The sequence below is a fragment of the Zonotrichia leucophrys genome, chromosome 6 (genome assembly GCF_028769735.1).
Source record: "Zonotrichia leucophrys gambelii isolate GWCS_2022_RI chromosome 6, RI_Zleu_2.0, whole genome shotgun sequence".
NCBI classification, from domain to species: domain Eukaryota; kingdom Metazoa; phylum Chordata; class Aves; order Passeriformes; family Passerellidae; genus Zonotrichia; species Zonotrichia leucophrys.
Genome location: NC_088176.1, coordinates 11,534,300 through 11,545,931, shown reverse-complemented (window position 1 = coordinate 11,545,931; position 11,632 = coordinate 11,534,300).

Sequence of the window (11,632 nt, the reverse complement as noted above, 5' to 3'; positions counted from 1 at the left end):
GTCTCTTTTCACCCAATACTTACAGCTTCTACAAAGCATAAAGTACTCTACTTTTCCTGTCTTTGCAAAGTATTTATGGCAATAGAGACACACTTTGTTACCTCTAATTGTTGAGACCCTCATAATGCCACTGACTGCAAGACAAAGAAATGAATTCTATAAAGAAAGAAACCAAATTCAAACAACTTTAGTTGTTTTGTTTCTGAAGTGTTGACATCAAATACCAGACATCAAATGGAGTGAAACAAAGTCCCTAATGTCTTGTTTTTTTGAAAAGCTATAATGATCTCTCCGTCTCTGACAGACAATTTATTTTTGGTCACATTCAAAGCTCTGTTTCCTTTGCTCCTGGTAATGGGAGGATGTGCCCCTGAAATGTGTCTGTACGGAACAAGGTTGGAGTTTGAACTGGATGTTTTAAGAAGGATAATCAAACATTTGTGCTGCTGTGTTCTTCCCACTCTGCCAGATGTGAGGCAGAGACGCTGCTTGATCAGAGCAGCGAGGCTGAGGGCTGGCCCCTCGGTGGCTGACTGACGGCACAGCCGCACTGACTCCCCTGTGCTATCCCTGCCTTTCCCCCCTCATCATGCAGTGCTGGGCATGCAATTGGACAGCTCTTCAGCCAGGTTCCTGAGGAGCTTTCTGGGCTCCTCTGTTTCATTTTCACTGTTCAGAGCCTGAGGTTTTATAGAATTAATATGACTTCTAACTGGAACGGGGAAAACATTTAAAAAAGCTGTAAAAATGTTGGCAAATAATTTTCCCTCTTTACTACATTTTCCTGCTCAGATGGGAACTCATGTTGGTGGAGGAATGGAACCTGGGTATTTCTGCTCGAACTGGAGGGGTCTCTGTCAGACTAAAGCAAACCTGAAAGGAGCCCTTGGCAATATGTGAGGGTTGGGATGCTGCTGGCTTTAGGAAGCTGTGCTGACACTTGTCAGCTTGGCATAACTCAATAAGGCTGGCCGTGTGCAGTTAAAAGTCTTTGTAACTCACTAAGCAAATTTTGCCTCAAGGTTAAAGTGCCAAATTCCCGTAGAATTTAAATATATCTTCATTAGCATCTTAGAAAATCCCATCATCAGTGACCTGCTGGGTAGCCTCCTTTTACTGTATGTTGTTTTACCTGCCCTTTTGCTTTATTTTTTTAAATGAACTGGGCTGATGCTCATCAGGAATTAAATATCTCATTTCTTGGTAGAGACATTGAGATCAGTGATTTAAACATTTTCTCTGAAAGAGGTAGGGGAAATTCCATTTTAAAATTTCATTAAACCAAAATTACATGTGCTACAGGGGTTTAGCTTGGCCAACTTGAGTCCTGTAAGTCTCATAAAATGCTTATTTCAGGTTGGTCTGTATGTGGATTGCTAGTTCCTGATTTTAGTCAGTATCTGAGGCCTTAGGAATTGTTTAGGTTAGGTGAAAAAATAACTGGTGCAACTAAACTTTCCTGAGATAATTGCATTTATCCAGTGAATGTAGGCCAGCCTTTCTTTCAGTTGGTCCACCCCAAAAGTCCCTTTCTTTTGAAATACATATTAACTTGAAGAACCTCCCATGCCCTTTATGCCTGAGTAAACAGTCTGTCTGTTTGAGAGTCATAATTTCTTTATCTTTCACTAAAATGGAAGTTTCATTTTTTCCTCCTTCTACCCAAAAGGTAGTAGGCTGGGAACCATTCCCCTGGAAAGTGATATGAGCACTTACAAATCAGAAAAGGTGTCAGTGAGACAGAGGATCTCAAATATAGCCCTGTTTGGACTTTGGGAAGTAGAAAATGAATTTATTTTTAAGGCTTTTTGTTTAGGCGGCATATAACTAACATTTTTCTCTTCACAATCAAAATACTCTGTCTCATCCATTTTTTTTCTGTACCCTTGCTTTTTGTCTCAGTGTGCTGAATGCTGTGGTCACCAGAAAAATGTGGGACAGATATCCATTGTCATATGAGCTGTGAAGGACCCTAGAGATAAAATTATACAGTTAGAGCTGTTGCTGACAGCTCATTGAATTCTGACAGCTTTGCTCAGGAGAGGAATAAATTTATTGAGATGTATTAAACTCTTCATCCCTGTCTTGGAAAGGGAGTCCTCTCATGGCTGCAGAAGGACAGTGCTGAAAAGGATTTAAAATACCCAAGAAAATGTAGATATTTGTGAATGAAAAAATTACCAAAGACTGTAGATGGCTGTACAGTGTCTGAGAGAGACTGGGCCCCAGCTGACCATCTTACAGTAGCGGAGTTGCCTGGCTGGGTTCCCCTTGTTGTGCTCACCCTTGTGGAATTGAGAGCCATCAGTTTGAGGAAGGGCTGAAATCCTCTCCCTGCTCCTGCTGGGGTGCTCATAGCAGCTCTGTGTGCAGGATCAGGGTGGCCTTGGGCAGCTTACAAGGGGCATATCCCAAACAGCTGTAACTCCTTGAGAGCCTCTGGGTCCATCTGATGTGTGACTGCAGGATACAGCCCACTCATCTGAGGGCATTTCTGGCCTGATGAATACTCCAAACATGGTCATTTCACACAGAACCCTGTGAACCTCTTCACCAGAGCAAGTTCTGCTCTGAAAATAAAACTGACCCCTCTTTAATGGGTAGATCTGATATAACACAATGACCTTGGTGCTCTTGGGAAGCCTCACTCAATCTTCTGCTGCAGGCGACTCTGCAGCATAATTGCCCTATTTCAAGGCTGGAGCCACCTTCCCTTGGGACAGGTTTCACCTCTGCTCAGCTGAGCATGTGTAGGAGTGATCCACAGGAGCACATGGAAATCAATTTAAAGCAGCAAATTCCCTGCTGCTTTCAGAAGCTGTTAAATCAGGCAGCTCTGGAGTGAAGAGGGGGTACAATGCAAGAAATTCTCCCATTCTGAATAGTTCTTTCTGTTGTGAGCTGACATGGCTATTTTCCTCCAATGCTAAATTCTTCCAGTATAAATTTTTCAACAAGGATTTTCTTTTTTCTTAACAGCAGTGGAAGAAAAAAACAAGATAAAGGTGGGAATTTTTGATGAATATGCTATGTATTTGTAGTCTGGCATTTCCTCTAACTCAATAGATCTATAATAATAATAAAAAAAAGATGTTTGGAAACAGACAAGCAATATTTTTACCACTTGTTTGGCACTGATTGATGGAAAGACTGTGTCTGGCTGTTCTGTCTTGAATGACAGAAATAGGTCATGAGGCTGAGTGAAGTTAATAAATGATAAAGGGTACTGGTCCAGATTCTGCCTGCCTCCTACACAGCAAGGGTTTTAATTCAGGCATAAACATCTCCCTGTGATTTGCAGTGGGCTGTGCTGGTGTGTGACCCACAGGATGAGGCAGCTCATGCTATAGAAATAAAGATCTTTGTTCTGGTGGAATTTCTGTGGAAGTGGTCCTTAGACCCTGCTATGGTGCACTCTTCTCATCACTTCCAAGGGATTAAAAGTTTCTTTGTTAGTTGAAGGCCTCAGCATCTGTTGGTTGTGGATGGTTTGGTTGAGATTCTGCTTGCCCTTAATCCCTCACTTATCAAGTTAACCAGACCTGGCTAAAACACCTTCAGTTAAAACACTTGGTTTCCTCAGCCTTGTTTTGCTACTTACCACATCTACAGTAAAGCCACAGAGCTGATTTTATGTATGACCTGGTGGGCTTGATTGGTTTGATTTTCTGGGAACTTTGAAATACTTTCTCCAACGTGAGTTAGCTCCTTCTGATATGCATAAACATTTCTGTTGTGTTTAGGAGAAATGCTCCAAATAGACTGAGAACAGCTGTGCATGGAGGACCAGTTTGGACTGGTTTTTATTGTTAATTTGTGATTAATGGATAGACACAATCTTCAAATGAGTATACCCTGTGCTACTTCCAGAAGTCTGTAGAAATAATCTGCTGGATTTCTTGTTTGACATATTTTACATAAAATTCCTGGGCAGTGTAACAGGTACTAAATCAATAATGATATGTGCAAATAGAATACCATAAATTTCTCCCAACTCTAATGAAAAAGAGAATACTCTTTCAGATTTTTAATTTTGTGTTTTGCTAGCTGATAGCACTCGTTACAGAGGTCTCTCTGCTCTAAAATTGGACAGAAAGATTTCAATTGAGTAATGCTTAAAGTTTCCATTTGTAAACAGCTCATTAGCAATTTCTTTTAACTAAATGGTTATTAAAACATTATCTTCCTCTCCATCAGATCAATAGGACCCTCTCCAGAGGTGTGTGTAGCCAGCTGTAACAAACAGTGTTCATATTTTTACTGGGCCTGTGCTGTTCATGGCTTGTCTATAGTTTGCTAGTGGTTAATGTCCACAGCAAAGATATCAAATAAAATGTGGTTTATCTCTTGTGCCTGACCAGTCTGTTGGTGTCTGTTATGGGGACTCCACTGAAAAATCTGCTATATCCATGTGTGGCCTACTAACTTGATCAGGGCCATGTACCAACAGTGTAAGAGAGTTGAGTCCTTTACTATAATTTAGGAAGAGACCCCCCCCCCTCCTGGATATCTCTGCTTTCAGGTGACCATGTGTGGTGGTTTGACCAGGAAGGAGTGGGAATTCTGGGAAGCTGTGGTCAAACCAATGAAAGTTTTAGGTTTGAGACTGGCACCTAGTGTAGCCAGTGGGGTTTGGACACACCTCCGAGAATACACAGGGGTTAAAAGCAGGGCACTGCCCTTGGCACGCTCTCTTGGGACGTCGCTTCGAAGAGGTCAGATCTCTTCCCCCGTCCAGCCTCTACTGCTGGGCGGGGGGAGGGGCAGCCATGCGGTAGGCCCGGGGCCTGGACAGAGATGGGGGTTGAGGGGGCTTCGAGGATGGAAGGGTGGAAGATCCCAGGGAGTCAGCCCTCGGGCAGCCATCCCCCCCCAGGAGAGAGAGAGAGAGAGAGAGGAGAGCCGGCGTCTGAATGTGATAGCAGCCGCCCAGGAGGAGAAAGGGGAGGGAAGGGCGCAGCCTGGCCGGTGGAGCAGCAGCACCTGTGGGAGTACCAGCATTCTACCAGCATTCTGAGATAGACAGAGACTGAAAACTTTTAACCCTTTCTTTCATGATTGGGGCCTTGCAAAAATGCTAATCCTCCTCGAAGCTGAATAAGAAGGGAGATAAGAGATGAGATGAGACAAGGACCTGGCCCGAAGAACGTGGAGATGATTGGATGGGGAGAGATGATTTGGAGTGGCCTTTTGGCTGGACTTTTCTTGTGGCCATGGACTCAGTTGTTCCTGTGACACAGACTGCATTTAGGGGGAGGCAGTGCCTCAAAACCAGGAGGGTTCATTCGTGAGGACCCCCCGGCCCCAGGGGGTTGGAAAAATATGGGGGGGACAGATGTCCCAAAGCAGAGACTGTGCCTTTTTGGAGTGAGACAAGGCATCCTTGAAAGACAACCCTAAAAGCAGCTCTGGCCATGCGCAGTGGTGAGAGCACTGGGCATGGAAGGAAGATGTCACAAGCGGCAAAAGGACTTTTTCCGGGCGGTGCCGAAGTGACAAGGAAGCACACGAGGTTTCAGTGTGTTTCCAGGAGAAGCCTATGGAACAAGAAGGACTCCTTTCCTCTTCATGAACTGCAGTTTGAGTATACTAAAGTGTGGGGCCAAGGCTGGGCAGTTGATTTGAGAGAATGTATCGGATTGGGAAAGTCAGGGAGTGGGGAGGAGGAAAGTTTTTTTGTAAGGTTTTCAATTTCTTTTTTTTCTTTTCCTTATAGTCTTTCCCTATTTTCCTGTAGTTTAAGTAATAAAGTGTTCTTTATGTTTAAGTTAGAGCCTGTTTTGCTTATTCCTGGTCACATCTCACAGCAGACACCAGGGTGAGGCATTTTCATGGGGGGCACTGGCTCTGTGCCAGGCTCAAACCATGACACCATGTCATCTGCTGCTGGCAGCTGCATTTAAAATAATAACAGCCAAGCTCAAATCACCAATGAAAGCTGCTCAAATAATCATTCAGTGTGCACCAAATGCAATTCTTACCCAGCAGGAGTCCCTGTGGAGAGAGGACAGTTGAAGCCCACTGACTGATCCCAGAAGTTACAGCGGAGTCTTCCCTGACTTGTCTCCTTCCTTAATTCACCATTATGCTATTTCTTTCCTTTTAGGTGGAGCCTGAGTGACTCCATTCATACATACCTTTGTTTCTGATTGGTGTAAAAGTCTCTTGCTTTGGTCTGAAAAATATACTCAGTGAAGCAGAGCGCACACGCTGAGTGAGGAGTGGTTGTACCTTGGAGGCAGGTAGCTTTTGGCTGGAGGTGTGGGTGCACCAAGCTCATCTGCAGAGAGCCGTTTTGCCACAGATGCTGGTTCAGCAGCGAGATATCTCCTGTCTCCTTTGGTTGACAGCTGCTGTGTGATTTATCAGCTACGTGGTACCATGACTTCCCATCCCTGCAAGGGTTACAGCAGAGCCTGGCTGCCGTGTCTCCAGCTGCTCCCACCTTCATCTCATCCCTCTTAGGCTGTACACAGGGCTGCAGGCTGTGTTGTGTGGGGAATCGTTGTGGAGTACATTTTGCACATGCCAATTGCATTCCATCCTATAAATTCTGTACTAACTTCTGCTGGAATGTGAAGAATATAACTTCCCAGTTTTCTCTAATTTTGCCCACAGTCATCATCCCACACAGGGATAATTGTGCTAATTGCCCTTTTTAATATAAAGGAAACATTAGTTGAGAACTAAGGTTTGTTATAATAAATTTCCTGGAACATTAAGTAATTTGTTTCTCACAGAGTTGTTTCTCTCTGTACTCCTGGTTTCAATCACTATATACTCAAGTCCATCAGTATCTTGCAATATAGCAGAGGGATTAGCTTGAAAACTCCTAACTGCCTGTCAGTGGAAAGACAGGGACAATATTTAATTTAAGACCTTCAGTAGCTCATCATTCATCATTGTTTTGATTTTAGATGCCACACTACAACTCTAAGATTGTTTTTCAGTGCTGGAGGGAGTACTGTGAACCTGGCCCTTGTGATTTGTTTACAAGAAGCCAATGTTACAGCAAGGAGGAGAAACCTGATCTCTCAAGTCCTTGACTGGGCTAATAACTGGGACCGTGCCCCCATTTGTGTCAGCAAACAGCTTTGGCTCCTGTTTTCTGTCTTATCCATAAGAAAGAGAGATTCACTAAGGAGAAGTGAAGCCCACAAACCCTTGAGAGATCAATGGCAGAGCTGGCACCAGCTGTAAGCCACAGAGGGCTTTTGATGCAAGATGTTGCCTTGCTGTTTTTAAATACATTCAATTAAAACTGTCTGAGTTTTGTGCACCTTTCTTTTTTGTCTAAATTATGTGCAGCTTTCCTGTTACCTGCTGCATAAATTGCCAACCTGGCATCCCCCAGAAGCTTCTTTCTCTGGGAGGATGAAGCTTTTAAAACAAAACAACCTGCTATCACCCCACCATCTAGAACAAACCCAGCACCCTAACCCCAAGAGCAAAGCAAGCCAAAACCCCAAACTGTAAATTCATGTCTGCAATGCCCTTGGAAGCAAAAGTGTAATGATAGCTGCCCACTTTCCTTCTAGACTCACAAACCAAGTAGGTTTCTTTGAGAAGCTCAAGTGTGTTTTTGTGTGTCCTCCTTTGGTTCTGTAACCAAACCTCGGGCTGAAGTTACACCTTTGAGGTCACTATCTTGGAATTTGTCTTAACTTTCAAGAAGTTGCACCAGGAATATCAAAATGTGTGAAGACTGCTTTCTAGCATGGCTGTTGTCTTTTTGTCTCCCATCTGTAAGACTGGGAGGGAGGGAAAGTGCTGAATTTTCTGATGTCTAACAGAAAAACATTCCCCAGGAAGAGACATTAATTTGGGGCAATCTTTTTAATCAAACTACTTATACTGAAACTCTTTGAGGAGGTTCATGTCTCCGAAGCCTCCTCTGGTCCGTGAAACTGGTTTGAAAATAACTAGTTAATGAAAAAAAAAAAAAAGAAAATAGGATGAGTGGAAGGGGCAGGAACTCCTGAAGGGATTTCCAAATTGTAATGAACATGTCAGAGGGCATATAGATCTGTGAATTAATACCATTAAACTGTACTGCCTGGAGATAGATTTGCTGCTGAGATTACCTTCCAAAATAAGTTTTCTTCTCCAGACATATAGATATTGTGCTGTGCACTGAGAGTGGAGATACCAAGGTTTACTCTAGTTGCCTTTGCCCCATGTTTGGGTTGCTGCAATGCATTTTCTGCAGAGGTGTTAGAATAAATTAAGCTGAATTCCTCAGGGGTTGTGCTTGCTGGGATGACATGAAAGTCAACCCTGGCTGTTGTCCCAGGAGACGTATGTGGGAGCAGATTTGTCTGTGTGATTTTACTGGTTTACTTTGAATTAAGCACTCAAACTCAGTTCACTTTGCTAAAAGCAAAATATGTTGCAGCGCTGCTATAACTTGAGAGTTAAAAAAAGGTGAGCTCTCAATACTGATTGATTGAGAGGTTCCTTCTCTGCCAGACGGTTTAACTGAACTGTTGGACTGACCTTCTGCCCTCGTAGTAGTGCAGCAGACAGCATGGACTTTGCTTCTGAAATCAGTATTGCTTGAAATGGTGGAAAGCTAGGAGATGGAACTAGTGGAAATGTGTTTAATTACTCACATGATTGCTCCCTTCCTTTACAGACATGGCTTTGTTATGGTCTAAGAAGTTTGTTCAGTCAACTGAGGCCCTGGGTACATGACAAGAGCCCTGGTGTTGGTGTAATTATAAACTGCTCCCAATGTTTGGTGGATCTAATGAAAGTGTGGGCCAGCATCTTCCAAAAATTTGGTCTTCATAGTTTTTTAAGAGGTGCTTGTGCTTCAGCACCAGATGTCATTATGAGAATTTAATGAATACCTATATGGTTGCTTTACAGGTAACCCCCAAGATGGAACAGGCTGTGGACATAACCAGCTCATGGGTTTTGAACAGTTGTTGAAAAAAAAGTCCATGTTTGGTTCTTGGGGTTCTTATATGGGGGAAGAAAGGGACTTCACATTTGTCTTATCCTGAGAACTGTTTCTCCAAATTCTCAGTATTTTTCCATTCCCTGCTCACCCAGTTGGGAAATGAGCTAAAGCTTGTGTTAACTACTCATAATTTTGAAAGTTCTTTTTCTCCCCATCTGTGTTATTTTGTAATGAAGATACTTTCAATTGTTTCATCTTTGCTTTGTAGTGATACAACTGTTAATCAGGTGTTAACCAGGGGAACTAGCTAATTGCTTTCCTCAGGTATCTTTATCTGGCAGGATAAGCAGCCAGATTTTTGCTCTCTGATTGCTCCAAATTTCCTATCACAGACTTCTCCTCCAGCTATTTTTTCCCTGATTTTACCTATATGACTGCTTTTTTTCTTTATTAAATGTTGTGTTTAATGGGAGTTGTTTTATTAGCAGCACTGAGAATTGGGCTGCTTTACCCTAGGGTGTTGGACAGAATTCATTAAAATTAAAAATAAAAAAAAATTAAAAATCATCCAAGCAGAAGAAAAGCAACATGTTCACACTCAAAGAGCAGAGACAGTTGGCTAACTGGTTTTGCTTGGCACATGGAGTTCTTCTGCCTGCCACCAGTCTGTGCTCTGCCTAGAAATAACATTCTCACTCCTGTTGCACCCTGATTTGGCTCTGTGGCTTTATTTGGTAAAGAAACTGCTGGAATATCTGACACCACTCTTCAGCCCGGGACATAACACTCCTGTGAGAATTGGCTCTCATTCTCAACTCTTGCTGGGCCTGGGCTTTGCTGCCAGGCTACATGTTTGCATTGCAACTTGCCACTAACATCTGGTAATAAATATAGAACTTTCTGCTTATTGCCCTTGATATCTAATTATATTCTGAGCTGTTTTTCTTCAATGCACCTCATAGTGTCATGCTGTAAAAGATGAGGAAGACAAGTTTTAACAATTCTCTGCTGAAAAGTAAAAGATGACAGTCACAGTGGTGAACAATCCTGTTATGTTGCTCCCATTACAATTCCTGGTGTGTACTCAGTGGATAATAAGGACCACTGCTTGATGGCCAAAGATGAAATTTTTATGCTCATACCCTAGAGATTTGATAGTTTTCAGTTTCCCATGAAGGATGGCGTGGTTTTAGTGTGCTAAGCACATGTAGCCCCTGATGCTTTCAGAACAGGGGGTTTGATGGGGTGTCTCAGCGTCTGAGTGTGTCCAGCCAGAGGAAGCAGGAGGCACTGCAGCACTGGGTTTTGCTGGAGTTGGGCACGACATATGGAGGGCAATGGTGCTTCAGATAAAGAATGGAAACTTGGGATGGAAAAGCATCCTGCAGACTGGCCAGCAGTGAGGTGAGTGTACACCTGGAACCACTGCAGCGTGGATGGATCTGCCAGGAAGGTCATTAAAGAAATCAATGTGACCTTGACAAGCACATGGCCTGGTCAGACAATATTGATTCACTGGTGACATGCTGTTGCATAATCCTCTCCTATTTGGGTCTGATGGTTTCTGGGCATGATTGATTTTAATGTTTGCAAGGAAGCATATAAGAAACAAAGAACATAAATTATTCTATGAAAGTTGGTTCTTGAAAGTAAAAATGTTTGGGACAGCAGAGGAGAATTCTGTAGCAGGCTGACAGACTTGTGTATCCTTTTCTTTTTGTTCATCATATTTTGAATCTTAATGCTTGCTTCTCATAGAGCCACAGAAATGTTTGGGTAAGAAAGGACCTCTAAAGCCTTCTGTTCTGCAGGCTGAACAGATGCAGCTCTGTGTCTTTACAAGGGAGGTGTTCCAGCCCTCTGATCATTTTTGTGGTCCTTCTCTGGACTTGCTCCATGTCTGTGCTGAGTGCTCCAGGGCTGGATACAGTGCTCCAGGAGGGGTCTCAGAGACCAGAAATAAAGCACAATAAATCTTGTGCTCCTCAAGGATGACAAAAGATCCACTCTTCCTTCCCACCATACATCCACAAAGAGTCCAGTTCATTGCCATAGACTTCTGGTACTAAATACCCAATTTATTTGTATGGCAAAGTACTAGCAAACACAGAAGACCTCAAGGTCTTTCCTAAAATTCTGTATCCATGCAAAAACTGAATGTGCTCAAAGAGCTTCAGAATAAGGGCAACATCATCTTTTGAGAGGATTCTTTCTGGCAAGGAGCTGAGGAAACAGTAGGAAATGTAGGAGTTGAAGACTCTAAACCTCAAAGACTTTCTTTTTGTCTACTTCAGTAATCTATACAAAGTTTCTACCTGGGTTATTTCAAACATTGTGTGGAGCTTGACCTGACTTAGCAGTTCTACTCCTGCTTTATTGCCTTGTACATTTTGAGGAGCTTCAACTCGATCCATTTTCTAGGGTATATTTTTCATTCTATAACTACCTGTCAATTTGTTAGTTTTGGATTGTGTTTTCAAGGAAACTCCTAATTCAGACTTGTGCAGCCATTCATCAGGTAAAGGACATGGATGAGAAATCTATATAGAAAATAGTTTAATGTCTTCTAGCTGGCTCCTTCCTTTCAGGCACCCCATGAAGGCTCCAGTTCTCATTCAGATATGGTTTGCACCACTGAATTGCTCAGGTTTGTCTCAGGATATACTGAGAATTTTGGGAAGCTGGAAAGCAACTAGTAAGGGAATATGGAATATATAATGATAATGG